The following is a 16,701-nucleotide window of genomic DNA, read 5'->3' on the forward strand; positions in this document are numbered from 1 at the left end:
TTTAAGTTATAAAAACCGGAAGTTGAACTTGGCGGGAAATTTGAATGTTGATTTAGTTTATTTAAAATAACTTCGTTTATTAATTAATTTGGTTAACGATTAAATGATTTTATTAATTAAAATAAGTGGGAAATAATAAAAAATGATGTTTATTTATGAAATTGATCAAAAAAAAATTGATTATCTTACTTAAAGAGGAGCAAACACGTTCGAGGGTTTAGAATCGAAGGTAAAAACAGCCCTCACTTCGTTGTTTCATTACGAGCAACCGTGGGGGGTGTAATATTCAAAAGGTGGAGGGGGCGTCCAAATGATAGGGTGAGCGTCCCTCGGCGTCGCGACGCCGTAGTACAAAACACGCGTTCGTTTCGAAAAGCGTCTCTTCACGGTCGACGTCGGTCGGTGCGCTCCAATAAATTTTAAATATTACGTTTTTTCCAAATCAGAAATGTGTCTTTCTTATAAACTAATTTATTAAAAAATTCTTATTGAGTGCCCCTTTACATTTTTAGCGCATTTTTGGAGATTAATCCGTTGTTAAAATGTAAGTTTTACGATTACTTTGTAATTAATTAGTTTGAATTAGTTTTAATAATGAATTGTTTGCAAACTCAAAGTTGTGGTGATTGGAAAACGCTTCAAGTTTTAAAGAAACTTTCGTTTTATTCGAGTTTATTCGATGGAAGTTTCGAAGTTTTGCTATTAGTTAATGTATTGAAGGGTTGTAAATCGTTGGGAATAATGTTAATTATAATAAGATATTGTTTTATTCGATTTTTCGACGAAAGGGTGAATTTATTTTTAGAAGCAAATCTCCAATTTGAATTTATGGAAATGTAGGGAAATTTATGTTGGTTTTATTTACGTTTTAAAGTAAATTAAAGAATAATTTAAGTCCTTTTTCTTTTTGATATAAATGGTTATTAATATTTAATTTTTCTTGGTTGGCTATGTTAATAAGCATATTTTTGCATTAAGTTTCAATTTGATATAATGTTACTGTGAAGTTAAAGTTTTCTGTGAAGAAAACTACATTACCGGCTTTCTAAAATAGAATTCTTTAATTTTCATAAAACATTTAGAATGTTGAGCGGTTTTGTGTTATATATTATAACATTTTATAAGCGCTTAAACCAACATTTTTGAGCATATTTTTGGTTTCCCTAATCATTAACACATTTTTCCATATTCTTCTTCATTCTCTTGCCCCCATTTATACCGTAAGGCATTGGGGTTTTGGATACATCTTCCTATCTTTGCCATGGGCCGTACTTCGGCGAGTTTCTTTCAATGTCTCCCTCCCATTGGGCTCTTGTTCTACCACGCTTTCCTTTTCTTTCTGGCCTCCTGTTGAATATTTTAGGTATTCTTACAGGTACATGGAACTTTCTTCGACTATGTATCAGACCAAGATTAGTTTCTAAACTGGAAAGTCCACTTCACAAAGTGAAAATCAACTTATTTCTTCTATCGACTAATTAAATAATGATTTTATTTAAAATCATTCGTTTTTAGGTTATGTTTTTCTTGGCATCTAAAGGATCATAAAAGAATTACGATGCTTGGGAATAAATAATATAAAAAAGTAAATAAATAATAAAACTTACTCTGAGGGCGATTTGATTTAGTTAAAAGCATCATAAACACTTAAAAACACATAAAATATAGTTGTAAAGTTTCGTTCAAATTGACACCCGATTTTGACTGAATTAATACCAACCCCAAAATAAATAAAAACACTAAACGTCAATTAAGTAATTTCTAAATAAAATTATTAATGTTAAAATTAATTAATTAAATTATTAAATAAATAAAATTCGCGATTTAAATTAATAAAAATGGATTTTTTCAATATAAAAATGCAATTAATGTTGAAATTGAACGGTGACATTTAAGTGAAGTCGTCTAATTTACTACCAACCTTAAAAAAATATTTTTACTTAATGACAATAACAAAATAAATAGTTACTTCCTCTCTCCGATAATAGTTGCTCCATTTCAGTTTAATGTAAAAATTATTGTAAATATGTATAAGCGATTTATCTAGATACATAAGGTAGACAATATAACAATCAAAGTGTGTCAAGACTAAAACCGACTTAGCTATTGCACTTGTTTTGTGATAATTAGTTTCCTTATGTCAAATTTGACATTTTGGGCGATTTAACGGCTGTACATTCAAAATGGACAAAAATATTTCGGAATACATTCAAACAGGTGGAAAAAAGTGTAGAGAATTTAACAACAACCAACGTAAGTAAATTTTACATTATTTATTACAAAATGTCAGTCAAGGTAAACTTAAACGAGGCGCGATAAATGCCGCCTCACGCAAGTTTTCTTGCTCAACAATCTCCAAATTGTGGAAACGAGCTAAAGGTTGTCTAAACAATAATTCTGTCATTAATGTTGATTCTCATAAAAAGAGATGTGGACGGAAAGTCAAAGATTAAAGCCAGCAAATTGCAAACATTTCTTCTCTTCCTTTGTAATCATGTAAGGTGCCAAAAAGTACATTGCATGACAGATTAAAGAAAGGAAATAATTCGTAAGTTATTCACAGGAATTAAAATTTTCTTCTTTCTCTTGCCCCCAACACCTTATGGTGTTGGGTTTTGGATCCATCTTTTATACATCTTCTTATCCCTGGCCATATTTTATCTTCTTTCATTCGAACCAGATGACCATACCAACTTAGTTGTGTTCCCTCTATTTCCTATACCAGGTGATTTAAGCTTAGTTTTTCCCTGATATTCTTGTTCTGCGTCCTATCTCTTCTGGTTTTCCCCAATATCTTGCGTGGGTACTTAGCTTCCTTCTCTTTCGATTTTGACCGGTTTTGATATTTAATTACGCTTACTCTGGTAGCTGTCCCTAGTTCTCTGATCTTTTTCCATATATCCTTGAGACTCCACGATTCTTCTGATTTCTTCTACTTCTTTTTCTTCCAAAATTCTTAATTTCTTCTGAAGTTCTCCTTCATACTTCTCACTTTTTTCTTTCTCTTGTTTTGTGTATTCGATTCAGTCTCTTTTCTTCCCAACCACGCTACACTTTAAGTTTTTAACGTCTATGTTTTAAAGTTTAACTTTATTGTGATGTGTTTTTCATTGTTTAAAAATATTACATAAGGTTTTAATGGTTTTGATGTTGTTTGTTTTTAATATGTGCTTGAATAATATGATGATTTAAGATGATTTTTCAATTCTTCAAGTTTTAGTCTTTCGTATTATATTGTTGTTGTTTCTTTTGGAGCTGGTTTTAGGTTGGTATCAGTTATCAATACTTTACTTCTTTTTTGGGTTGGTATTAATTTTTTTAATGTAGCTAACTTAAGAACTGTCAATATTGTCAACAGTGTCAACTGTCATTTTTATTATTGTGTTTGTTGTACTTCTTGTTCTTCCAGAATTCTTAATTTCTTCTGAAGTTCTCCTTCATACTCCTCCCTTTTTTCCTGGTTTTTCAATTCTTCCAAGTCAATACCAACCCAAGAAACAGTAAAGTATTACTGTTTCTAGGGTTGGTATTAACTTTTAATGCAATTAACTCATTGAGGTCTTATTTATAATGTAGAGAGCGTATGTGGTGGTGGTGGGGGTAATCAGAAAGTCAGACATGTTGGATGTACCGACCTGAACTTAGCTATAGTTTCAAGTCTCTATTGTACCTACAATTATAACCTCACAATTCTCATAAACATATTGTTATTTTTATTAAAATTTGATTTTTGTTGAAAGTTTTCGAATTCTTTTCGTTTCACATATTTTTTTTTTTAATTTGGTAGGTTGGACGATTATTTACAACAGTCTATAAAATGTTTCTGGTTACTTGACTTGGAATTAACAATTGAAGACCTCGGTGTAAGAAGGGGACAACCAGGAACAACCACAGAACAGTAGTATAGACAACTCCTTGTCTTGATAAATGGACCTACTCCCTTCTTGCACCGAGGTCTTCAATTGAAGTTCAAGTAAAGTTTATTATTAAGGACTGTTCAGTTTTTTTAAATAAACTAACAATTATTTATAAGCAAAGGTTAACGTGATCAATCAGAATTGCTTTAAATATTTTCTTCTTAGTTTATGTTAATTATAAGGGTTATTGGTAAAAATTATTAAGTTAATTAACAATTATTTATCAATAAAAAATTAATGTTTTGTTTTGGTTATTATTTTCTGTCTTTCCAGTTTATAATAATGTAAATTTTTGCATAAGTATATATAAGAATTTCGAATTTCCCGCTAAGTTGGTACATCTAACATGGCGACCTTTCTGGCTTCATTTTAGGCGTGGTGGGGACAACACCATACGCACTCTAGATTATATATAAGACCTCAATGTTATAGGTACAATAGAGACTTGAAACTATAGCTAAGTTCAGGTCGGTACCTTCAAAATGTCTGACTTTCTGATTACCCCCACCACCACTACATACGCACTCTACAATGAATTAACTTAAGAACTGTCAACATTGTCAACAGTGTCAACTGTCATTTTTATTATTGTGTTTGTTGTACTTCTTGTTCTTCCAGAATTCTTAAAGTCTCCTGAAGTTTTCCTTCATACTCCTCCCTTTTTTCCTGGTTTTTCAATTAATCCAGTTTTACTCTTTTATATTGTTGTCGTTTATATTGTTGTCGTTTCTTTTGGAGGTGCTTTCAGGTTGGTATCATTAATCACTTTACTTTTTTTTAGGTTGGTATTAATTTTTAATGTAACTAACTTAAGATCTGTCAACATTGTCAACAGTGACAACTGTCATTTTTATTATTGTGTTTGTTGTGACTAAAAGTAACATTCAAATTCAAAGTAATAATTAAATTTAATCAAAACAACTCATTGTCAATTGAATAATCTTAAACAATCGAAGTGGGGGCAATACAGTTACAATTACAGTTCAAAGTGCTGATGATTGTCTTTTATCCTGGTGAAACCGATTAAAATCAACCGCATTAATCGTTGCGGATATCAAAGGGAGTCTCAGGTACGCTCGCTATCACCAAACGTCGTTCACATACAGTCGATTTTCCGGTAGAATTATCTCTGAAAGCTCTTTTGTGTGCAGATATTTGCATATAATATTTTATTAATTTTTCATTTTTTAGGTTAGTTCCATTTTTTTAAATTTTAATATTCATTGTAATTTGATTGATGAATTTATTATTATTTTATACATGTATTTTCCATTATAATTGGAAATTAAAAAAGTAAAATATGTGACAGCGGTGGGATTCGAACCCACGCCCTTTCGGACTGGTGCCTAAAACCAGCGCCTTAGACCGCTCGGCCACGCTGCCTATAAAACATTTTTATTTTTAACCAACTTAAAAAAATTTAATTTTATCAAGTACAGTGGTTCAATTTATTTGATACACTCTACAGGTGATTCAAAAAACCGTTGACAGACTTTTAGAGTAGATAAAACACGAAAAATTAAAATGAATAGTCTTAATATACATGGGGTCGCAAATGCCTCGTTGGCGAGATATAGCGGATCAAAGTTTCTTTAAATTAAACATTATCTGCTATAAAAAGCACTTTTTTGAAAATATTGTCTACGCCATTGCTCTCTAAGCGTGTAAAGTGTTTTATATTGTATATTAGAGACTTTTCATCTTAATTTTTAATGTATTACCTGCTCTAGAAGTCTGTCAGCGGTTTTTTGAATCACCTGTATAGTTAAAATCTAAAAAGAAGTTAAAACAGAGAATTTTTTTCGATAAAACTTGAAAGTAACAAGAATAATACCTGTAAATTAAGTAAAAAAACTTGGTTTTTAACAATATACAAATTAGACAACAAAAGTATTATTCAACTTTGTCACAAATTATTTCTTATTTCATACAGTTGAATTCAGATATTCAACTTATAAACTGCAATTGATTTAGTGTTGATTCGACCAGTTTTTTGGTTACTTGTGGCCTAATATTCTGCCAATCGCTGGTGAATTTGAATGGTTTATTCATTTAGGGTTTGGAAAAATATATTACTTAGCTGTTTTGCTACTCGGCATTAACAACAATGGATTGTATTACATTATTTTTGTCATTGGTGCAAGTAAAACCAGTGATAGCTTTGCTGTCTATTCTGCTCTTGCACCTATTGAGCCGTATTTCTCTACAAATCTTCTTTTTAAGTTTATTTAATGTATCAAATAAGCTGTAAACCACTGTCTATGGATTTAATTTAAAAATTTATTTCATAAATTATATCTGTAATTAAAATTGTAAAAATTGTTCGAAACTTGGTAAAAAGTTTCAAAACATTAACTCTATACTATGCATAACAATTTCCTGTGCGGTCAATATCGATCCACCCGGTATTAAACCGCCTCCGATCTAAAAGCAGGTAGTATAACGAGGAAAGTCATTAGAATTAATAACGTTGGTGGCGTCGGGTCAATACTCAATACGCGTCCATACAAGAAAAGGGGGAACGACACATAGCGTGTTAAAAAGTAAAAACAAAAAAAGTTATAAATTAAAAAAATTTATTTTTTCGCATCCCCGCGATTTCCTCGAACGATATTAAAGCCGTAGTTTATCGAATAACCTCTAAATAAGTGAGATTAAAGTTTATTCCTTGAAGATAAACACAAATCAAAAAGAAAACAAGGGATCGAATTAGAAACAAAACTAAAAATTAAAGTTGACATTTAAGTCAACTTTAATTTTATTATTATATTCGTAATCTTCATAAAATAACCTTTAAAGTGAGTCCAAACATGACGCATTTATCTCAAAAAACCAAAAAGTTCGAACTTTTAACTATTAATTTTGACATATTTGTCAACTTCATAAAAAATCCTTTAAAATGAGCCCAAACTCGACATATTTAACTTTGATATTAATGGAGATACAATCACTTCCGGTTTGAAACGTCAACGTCAATTTTGACATATTCGTCATGTTCATTAAAAAACCTTTAAAATGAGTCCAAACAAGACGCACTTATCTCAAAAAATAAAAAAGTTAGAATAAAAAAACATTAAACCCGAAGTTAGCAACAATGAAGATAGCAATTTAATTTTTAAATATTAATACCAACCTTAATTTTTTATTTTTTTTATTATTACTTTTGTTTTTGTGACAAATATTAAGACATTTTATAAAAATTAAGAATATGTCAAAATGACGTTGACATTTCAAACCGGAAGTTGCTTATATCTCGAGTAATATTGGAATTAAACGTATCATGTTTGGACTCATTTTAAAGGATTTTTCACGACGATTACAAATATGTCAAAATTGACGTTGACATTCTTAACCGGAAGTTGACCATAACTTCATTAATATTGAAGATAAATATGTCGTGTTTGTACTCATTTTAAAGGATTTTTAATGAAGATTACAAATATGTCAAAATTGAGGTTGACATTTTAAACCTGAAGTTAGTTATCATATAATAGACATATGGACAACTTCATGGTGTTCTTTCATGATGTATTCTTTATTAAAAAAAACCTTTAAAATGAGCCCAAACAAGACGCACTTATCTCAAAAAACAAAAAAGTTAGAATAAAAAAACATTAAACCCGAAGTTAGCAACAATGAAAATAGTAATTTAATTTTTAAATATTAATAGCAACCCTAATTTTTGATTTTTTTTTATTATATTTTTGTTTTTGTAACAAATATTAAGACATTTTATAAAAATTATGAATATGTCAAAATGACATTGACATTTCAAACCGGAAGTTGTTTATATCTCGAGTAATATTGGAATTGAACGTATCATGTTTGGACTTATTTTAAAGGATTTTTCACGACGATTACAAATATGTCAAAATTGACGTTGACACTCTTAACCGGAAGTTGACCATAACTTCATTAATATTGAAGATAAATATGTCGTGTTTGTACTCATTTTAAAGCATTTTTAATGAAGATTATAAATATGTCAAAATTGAGGTTGCCATTTTAAACCTGAAGTTAGTTATCATATAATAGACATATGTATTACATATGTATATATACAATATACATATTATTAAAAAAAACCTTTAAAATGAGCCCAAACAAGACGCACTTATCTCAAAAAACAAAAAAGTTAGAATAAAAAAACATTAAACCCGAAGTTAGCAACAATGAAAATAGTAATTTAATTTTTAAATATTAATAGCAACCCTAATTTTTGATTTTTTTTATTATATTTTTGTTTTTGTAACAAATATTAAGACATTTTATAAAAATTATGAATATGTCAAAATGACATTGACATTTCAAACCGGAAGTTGTTTATATCTCGAGTAATATTGGAATTAAACGTATCATGTTTGGACTTATTTTAAAGGATTTTTCACGACGATTACAAATATGTCAAAATTGACGTTGACACTCTTAACCGGAAGTTGACCATAACTTCATTAATATTGAAGATAAATATGTCGTGTTTGTACTCATTTTAAAGGATTTTTAATGAAGATTACAAATATGTCAAAATTAAGGTTGACAACAAAATCATACTCTAGATAATTTTAAATAATTTAAATAAAACAATACGATGTATGATTAAACTTCTTTCTTGCTATATTTTTATTCAATTCCTCGGTACCGGTTTCAACCTAATTTATAAGGTCATCATCAGCCGAATCTTCATGACCAAGAAATCACAATTACAAAAATTCTTTAAATAAATTAATCGATACAAAATTAAAAAGATAAAAAATCTATAATTAGAATTTTAACTTATGGTCAAATAAAAGTCTTTACAAAATGGAGTCACGAAATACACATAACTTTTTAACGAAATATATAAAGAAAAAGAAGCCATAAAAACCCAAAAGGATTTTATATTTTTTTGTTTTTAGTATATTTGTTAATTTCTAGAGCTTCCAAAAGATCTAATTTGAAACCTTTGTTACATTTATGCAACAATTTTATGTTTTCAAAATCAATCTCGTGTCCTGTTTCAATTTTATGTTTAAAAACATTAGGATTGGTTTTATTTTTATGTTCAACGCGCCATTTTACGCGCCTGTTCCATGATTCTATTTTCCAATTTTCGGCCAGTTTGCCTGATAAACACCACTCTCTTTATTAATGTTATAATTATTAAAGTGATAATTAGATAGTACCCTTATTAACGTTGTATTATTAGAAAATTCAAGATTAATATTATATTTCAGAAAAATTCTTTTACTAGATGCTGTTATAGAGTTAAAAGGAATGGGTTTATAGTTTTTAGTTTTATTATCTTTGGAAAATAAAGAATCATGTTTTATTCTAATTTTATTAATTAAATTTTTAATTATTTTTTCAGGAAAATTATTATTTTTTGCTAGATCAAAGATATAGTTAAATTCAGCAATTTTATTTTCTTGTGATAATGGGTAATTAAAAATTCGTTCTATAAAATACCTGAAACTCGCTAATTTATGAGATAAGGGGTGATTAGAATCATATGGAATTATTGTATCAACTGAACTAGGTTTTCTATGAATATTAAAATTCAATCTGTTTTCAATATTACTCATTTTTAGATCCAGAAAATTTAAAACTTTAACTTAACTCGATGGTGAAGTTTAATTTATTGTGTAATTGGTTGAGATATTTATGAAATTCGTCTAAAACACTAAGATTACCTTCCCATATACAAAAAACGTCATCTACATATCTTATCCATTTAACTATGTGTTTTTTGAAAAGATTTTTAGTATTCATAATATGATGGTTTTCAAAATAGTTTAAAAATATATCGGCGAGTATGCCAGATAAAGGCATCCCCATAGATAAACCTTCTAATATTTTGTAAGTTTTATTATTAAAAATGCAATAATTTTGTGTAACTATATGTTTTAGGATTTCATTAAAATCTTTTTTATATTTGTTTCATCTTCAAAATGATCTCTAAATAGCTTGTCAGTGAGATCCAAAGTAAATTATGTTGGAATATTAGAATATAGATTCACTACATCGAAAGAAATCAGATGTCTATTTGTAAGATTTATGTTTTCAACTTCTTTTATGAGTTGGTTAGTATTCGATATAGAGTATGTAGTTTCGAAATTTAAATTTGCGAGTTTATATGTTGGGGAATTATGGTAGGGAAAGATGAGAGTGCGGACACAGTAGAGAAACAAACGGGGGATATGGAGACGAGATCCACAGGAGGGAATTCGCATACTGGAACGGAGGACTCGAGGAAGAGGGACAGGGAGGAGGAAGAAGGGGAAATAGAGATAGGGTATATGGGGGCCAGATACAAGAGACCGATGAGCATGATTTCCTCGGGAATGGACACGGAGGGTACATGGAAGGGGGAATCGAAGAGGGAACAGTTGAGTATGGGCACAACAGCAATGCGGGAAATCTGTTACATCCACGAACTCCGGGAAGAGCTAGAGACTGAACTCTCAGGGCAGTACAGAGATATTCCTAACGAGATGCGCCGAAGAATTATGGATATCTTTAGGAGAGTAGAGGCCTCAGCAACGAGAGTTGTGGTGACGATGGCGGAAGATAATGGGAAAGAAATGGAAAGAAGGAATTTCGATGAGAAGATGAAAGAAATGGAGAAGAGGATCGAGAAAAAGATAGCAGGAGCGCTGGAGACCTGGAAAGAAGCAGGGGATAGAGAATACGAAGGATACGCTAGAGCTGTTAAGAGGGGTGCGGGGAACGAAGTGGACCCAGGCGGTAATGGAGGAAGGCTGGGGGAGAGAAAGGTTGCGAGCAAGAACATCATCATAGTTCAGGGTGGGGAGAATATCGTGGATAGCGCGGAATTGAAGAATGATGTTGTGAAGAAGCTAGAGAAAGAAGACACCTGGAAAGACGTGAAGTTGAAAAGGGTAACCAAGCTGAAAAACAAGAGGGTATTAATAGAGGGAGGCTCGGGGAGGGATGTTGAATTGGTAAGGGAGAAGATCGGGGGCCAGGACATAACGATACGGGAACCAGCAATGATGTGGCCTAAGGTGATACTCTATGATGTGGACAGAGAGATGAACGAGGGGGTATTATTGGAGCAGCTGTGGGGTAAAAACAGTGAGCAAGGGGTTGGGATAGGCTGGCATGACTTCAAGAACGAGGCCAGAATATTGTTCAAGACGGGCAGAAGGGAAAAGGGGGTGGTAAATTATGTTATGGAAGTGTCAGGGAGAGTGAGAAGGGAGATTACAAGGACGAGCGGAACTGGGGAGCAAGTTCATCAGGACAGACTGGTCGGAAGAAGGGGTAGCATTCTACAGGGGAAACCTCGATACTTGGCAACAGAAGATACACGAGATCAATGGTTGGGAAGAACTTATTCAGGTAGTGCGAAAAGGGAAGTACACACTGAAAAGGGAGTGTGTACGTAGGGGCGGCAGAGTAGGGAGGAACGACTGGTATGATGGCGAGTGTAGGAAGGCGAAGAGGGAGGCGAGAAGGAGGTTGAGGCAGTGGAGACGGGGGAAGATAGGGAAGGGGCTGGAAGTGAATGTGGGGAAGATAAGGATGATGAAGTTTTGTAAGGGTGGAAGAAGAAGAATAGAAAACTGGAGATGGGAGGGAAAAGAAACCGAGGAGGTTAGGGAGTATACTTACTTGGGGTATGTGTTCAGGGAGGACAACAGGGAGGGGTCGCATGTGATAGCTATGGCAAAAAAGGCGAATAAGGTGATGAGACAAGTATGGGGTTGGGGGAAGAGAGTTTTTGGAAGGAATGTGGCAGCGAGGAAGATTATGTTTGAAGGCCTGGTTAGCAGTGTGATGGTGTATGGAGCAGAGGTATGGGGATGGAGAGAGCAGGCAATGCTGGAGGACGTGCAAGCTAGATACTCGAGATGGGTGCTTGGGGTGGCGAGAGAAACACCGGGGTATATAGTGAGGGAAGAGGTAAAGGTGGATAAGGTCAGAGTGGAGGCGGGCAGGAGAGCAGTGAAATATGAAGAAAGAATAGAAGGGAGGCCAAACTGCGGGATCTTGGGGGAGTGTTGGAGGGAAAGATCAGATATGGGAAAGGAGACAGAGACAACTATTATAGACGAGCGGGCTACTCGGTAACTGAGATAAATAGTAGACGAAGGGTGGGTAGGGAGATGTGGAGGGAGTTGAGAGATAGGGACCGAGATGTGCAGAGACAGGAAAGAAAGACACAAATAAAAGAGGGGAGGTATAACGAAAGGTACAGGGACATAATAACGGAGGGGCTGCCTAGATACTTGTTATTGGAAGGAGATGAGGAAGGGAAGAAGTTGGTGGCTAGGTTCCGTTGTGGAAACGAGGAGAGAGCTAACAGATACTGGATGGCCGATGAGGAGAGGTGGTGTAGGCTATGCAGGGAGGAATGGGAAACGTTGGAACATATGTTGAATGGGTGCAGTGAGTTGAGGGAGGAGGAGTTGGACCGAGGGCAGATCTTAGGAGAGGGGGGAGAGGGGAAACGATGGATGAGAATGGTTGTGGGGGTAAGGAGACAAAGGGAAGGATGAGGGGATGATTGGGCCGAGGAGCCGAGGGTATGGAAATGGCGGAAGAGGGTGGAGGGTGAAAATAATATACTAATAATATATATATTAGAATGTATTAAGGGGATAAAAATTGTAAATATTAAAAACAATAAAATGCTTATTAATGTTGGGGAATTATTAAATGACGTTATGGGCATATTTTGTTTGTGTAGTTTTGGTAGAGCATATAGTTTAGGTATGTTAGGATTCATATGAATGAATAATGTGCTAAAAAACGATGAGGAAATTATTTTACTTCTATCATCTATGTAAGTTCTTTGTATTAAGAATTATTTTATCCAGGGGATTTTTCACAAGTTCTATATAGTTGTTATCTTTCATGAATTCATTAGTTTTTTTAATATATACATCTTTATTTGAGCGTAAGTTAAAATTCTAATTATAGATTTTTTATTTTTTTAATTTTGTATCGATTAATTTATTTAAAGAATTTTTGTAATTGTGATTTCTTGGTCATGTAGATTCGGCTGATGATGACCTTATAAATTAGATTGAAACCGGTATCGAGGAATTTAATAAAAATATAGCAAGAAAGAAGTTTAATCATACATCGTATTGGTTTATTTAAATTTAATCTTGCAATATGGATTTTACCCATTCTAGATCTAGATCTCATTTTGACTTTAGTATTTGTGATTAAATTTATGCCACGACTTACAGAAACACCCGGTATAATCATAAAACGACTGACCACGCGGATTCTGTGCTTGTGATGGCTGTCATCAGTGTTCTGTGATAAAAACCTAAACAATTTTCAATAGTTTGAGCCTGTCTGTTCCGAGAAGTCTTATATTTTTAGAGGGATGAAAACGAAAATCCTGAGAAAAGTAATGGCATGGGGAATAGTTGAAAAACGAAGGCCAAGGATAAAATGGGAGGATGGAATGGAGGAGAAGAATATGGCGTAGTTTTAGATGATGGATAGAAGATCCCAATACTGTGATAGCATCTAGGAGAAATGATAAAGAAGAAGTTCTGAATTAATTTTATCTTTTTCAAAGCAAAATAAAACGGAGACAAGTGGATGCTACCACCTTCACTTCAAATTTAACTTGGTATTTAATAACCGGGGCCTCTCCTCCTAAAAGAATTTCCTTCGGGATATTAGAAATTTCTCAACTGTCCGATTAAAGTTCGTCGTCTGCGTTCGTATTATTTTCTATCAAATATCGATTCGTATTGTTCAATATAAAGAACAATTTTAAAATAATATTAATTTTGTGAGTTTGTGAAAATTTACCTTTCACCCTCTTCGTGTCTGGGAAATGAAAAAAAAAGGGTAAAAAGGTAATTTCGTTGAAACCGCACGAAAACAGCATTTCGTGTCTTGTAGAAAAACCGTCTTCGTAGGGATCGATTGCTTGCGGACGGCAATTTAACTTTTATTAGCATGACGTCTTGGGTTTGGTTCAACGTAATTTGCAAGAATCCCTTAAGGAAGGGGTGGAATGGGACGTCGAATGTCTTCGAACGAGATTTCTGTTCATTTAAACCACCCACACCATCGTCAACGACGACCGGGATTAATCTCTGACCGCGCTTTAAAATCCTTTTATAAAGACCATCTGAAAGGTTCACGACAAATTAACTCGAATGATTAAAAGTTAAAATGACATTTTCGGAAAGTAACTTAAGAATTTATTTTATTAGGAATAGAATAATAGTGCGAAGTCTTGTTTAAAGATAGAAGAAATTCATTTTGCAGATTTATGGAACGTGTAATTTTGATGGGCAGCGGGAAAATGGTTGAACGGCGTCGACCGATTTTATGCATTTATTATGCAAATTTGCACCCACCCTCAACCCCTAACGGCGTTCGTTTCGGATGGGAAAGGACGTAAAAATGATATTGTTGTCGTGATTGTCAAAACTCGTCGGTTTATTGTGGCCCTAAATTAGCGATTAAATCCGCTTTTGATTATTTATTACGCTTCCACCGATAACAACCCGCGTTATATATGAAATGTCGTTATTTTCATTTCGGTAGGAAAATTAATTGTGTTACAGAGGGCTCACAGGGGATGGATAGTGTTCAATAATCTCGATTATTTTACAAATTATCAAGATTTCGATTTCGTTATAAATAATAAAAGCAATTTTAAATTCCTTTGAATATTATAATTTATGAATAAATTTGTGTAATTATTAATAATTCGAAATTTAATCAAATCAAACGTTTTAATTAAATTGTGTTTAAAATTTAAATTTATTAAATAATATTTTTAGTATATATACAGGATGTTTCATGAGAAATGATACATACGTTAATATGTTACAAATTGTTATAGATTTAGTGAGAAGCCCCATCATGCTAGAAAATCATATTGGCTCTGGTAGCCAAAGGAATATCTTCTAACAGTGTTGGAAATTGATTTTAATTTTTGCATTAACTCAGTTACCTCATGAAACACCTGTATAATAGAGTTTTTAGGGTTGGTTATGGTTGGTGTTTTTGTATTGTATACAGTTTTTGAAAGAAAAGTATAGACAAAAAACACAAGAAGCAAAGGAAGCTGTAAAGAGAGCAAAGCTGGAAACTTGGGAAGAATTTTGAAGGAGTTAAATAAAAATTATAGGGAAAGTCAGAAATAATTTTGAAACGTAGTGAAGAGACCACTTCAGACGACCAGGATCCTTCAAGAAATTAATTCTATAGCGAATTTTGAAAATTATCGATCAAAATTGCAACAATGAAAATTTTATCAAAGCTTCAAATATTGTTTTCTCAAAAACTAAAAGTTATTTTGCAAAATGGGTTGGTTCATTGGAAAGAGGACACTTTTATTAACACTTTGGAAAATTTTCATACTCCTATTCCAAGAAATCGATTTTATACGAATTTTTAAAACATAATCTGCGAAAATTGCAAAATTCGAAAAAATTGTCGATTGTTTCAAAAATTTATTTCTCAAGAACTAAAAGTGATTTTTCAAAACGGCTTGTTGCATTAAAAAGAGGATACTTTAATTAATAATTGGTGATATTTCCACAAGGATTCCTTCAAGAAATTAATTTTATAGCGAATTTTGAAAATTATCGATGAAAATTGCAATATCGAAAATTTTATCAAAGCTTCAAATATTGTTTTCTCAAAAACTAAAAGTTCTTTTTCAAAATGGGTTGGTTCATTGGAAAGAGGACACTTTTATTAACACTTTGGAAAATTTTCATACTCATATTCCAAGAAATGGATTTTATACGAATTTTTAGAACTTAATCGGCGAAAATTGCAAAATTCGAAAAAATTATCGATCATTTCAAAAATTTATTTCTTAAGAACTAACAGTGATTTTTCAAAACGTCTTTTTGCATTAAAAAGAGGATACTTTAATTAATAATGGGTGATATTTTCACAAGGTTCCTTCAAAAAATTAATTTTATAGCGAATTTTGAAAGTTATCCATGAAATTTGCAACATCGATAATTTTATCAAAACTTCAAATATTGTTTTCTAAAAAACTAAAAGTTATTTCTCAGTTACCTTTGAGAATTGAGCACATGTTTTTAGGAACTTTTTTGCTTAAAATGAACAAATCTATAACATATTAACGTATGTACCATTCCTCATGGAACACCCTGTATAATAGAGTTTTTAGGGTTGGTGGTATTGTATTGAAAACATTTTTTGAAAGAAAAGTACAGACAAAAGAGACAAGATGCAAAGGAAAATGTAAAGAGAGCAAAACTGGAAAGTTGGGAAGAATTTTGAGGGAAGTTAAATGAAAATTATAGGGAAAATCAGAAACAATTTTGGAACGTACTCAAGAAGTTAAAGGGGGCTAAAGCAAAACTATTACGGAACATAAAGAATCAGAATGGACCACTTCAGACAACACAATAAAAACATGGAAAACCCACTATGAGGAAAAATTTAAACAAGAGGATAAGGAAAAAGGAGAGGAGAGTCGAGAGGAGGAAGAAGATATAGAGGAAGAGCAGATAAGCGAGGAAGAAGTGCGAATAGCCCTAAGCGAAACACAAAACGGGAAAGCAGCGGGTGACGACAGTATATCACCAGAACTACTAAAAAGAGGAGGTCCGAAAATAGTACAGTGGCGGAGGAAAATATTCCAGCAGACTTGGAATACTGAATCAATACCCCACGAATGGGAAAAGAATATAATCGTGCCAATCCATAAGAAGGGAGAAACTCTGAAAACTACAGCCCAATCTGTCGTGCACTCAAACTTTACTTAAAAATTCTAGAAAAACGGCTGAGAACCCAGATAGAAGAAAAACTCGAA

General features: G+C 32.6%; 1 protein-coding gene and 1 non-coding gene across 5 annotated transcripts in view; one reads left to right on the top strand and one right to left on the bottom strand.

The window, feature by feature from the left end:
- Positions 1–370: 370 nt before the first annotated feature.
- LOC111419027 (golden goal) overlaps positions 371–16,701 on the top strand; it is a 75,197-nt gene continuing 58,866 nt past the window's right edge. Inside the window, exon 1 of one of the 4 annotated variants that reach the window (XM_071195493.1) lies at positions 371–544. The gene's annotated coding sequence lies outside the window, so the exon portion shown is untranslated. Of the gene's footprint in view, positions 545–1,999; positions 2,254–4,968; positions 4,988–16,701 lie in introns of those variants that run through there. The other 3 variants (XM_071195498.1, XM_071195495.1, XM_071195497.1) reach the window with 3 other exon arrangements.
- On the bottom strand, positions 5,221–5,300 carry TRNAL-UAG (transfer RNA leucine (anticodon UAG)). Its single transcript has one exon. It is a non-coding gene; the product is annotated as a tRNA-Leu (tRNA).

This window comes from Onthophagus taurus, chromosome 3 (genome assembly GCF_036711975.1).
Source record: "Onthophagus taurus isolate NC chromosome 3, IU_Otau_3.0, whole genome shotgun sequence".
NCBI classification, from domain to species: Eukaryota; Metazoa; Arthropoda; class Insecta; order Coleoptera; family Scarabaeidae; genus Onthophagus; species Onthophagus taurus.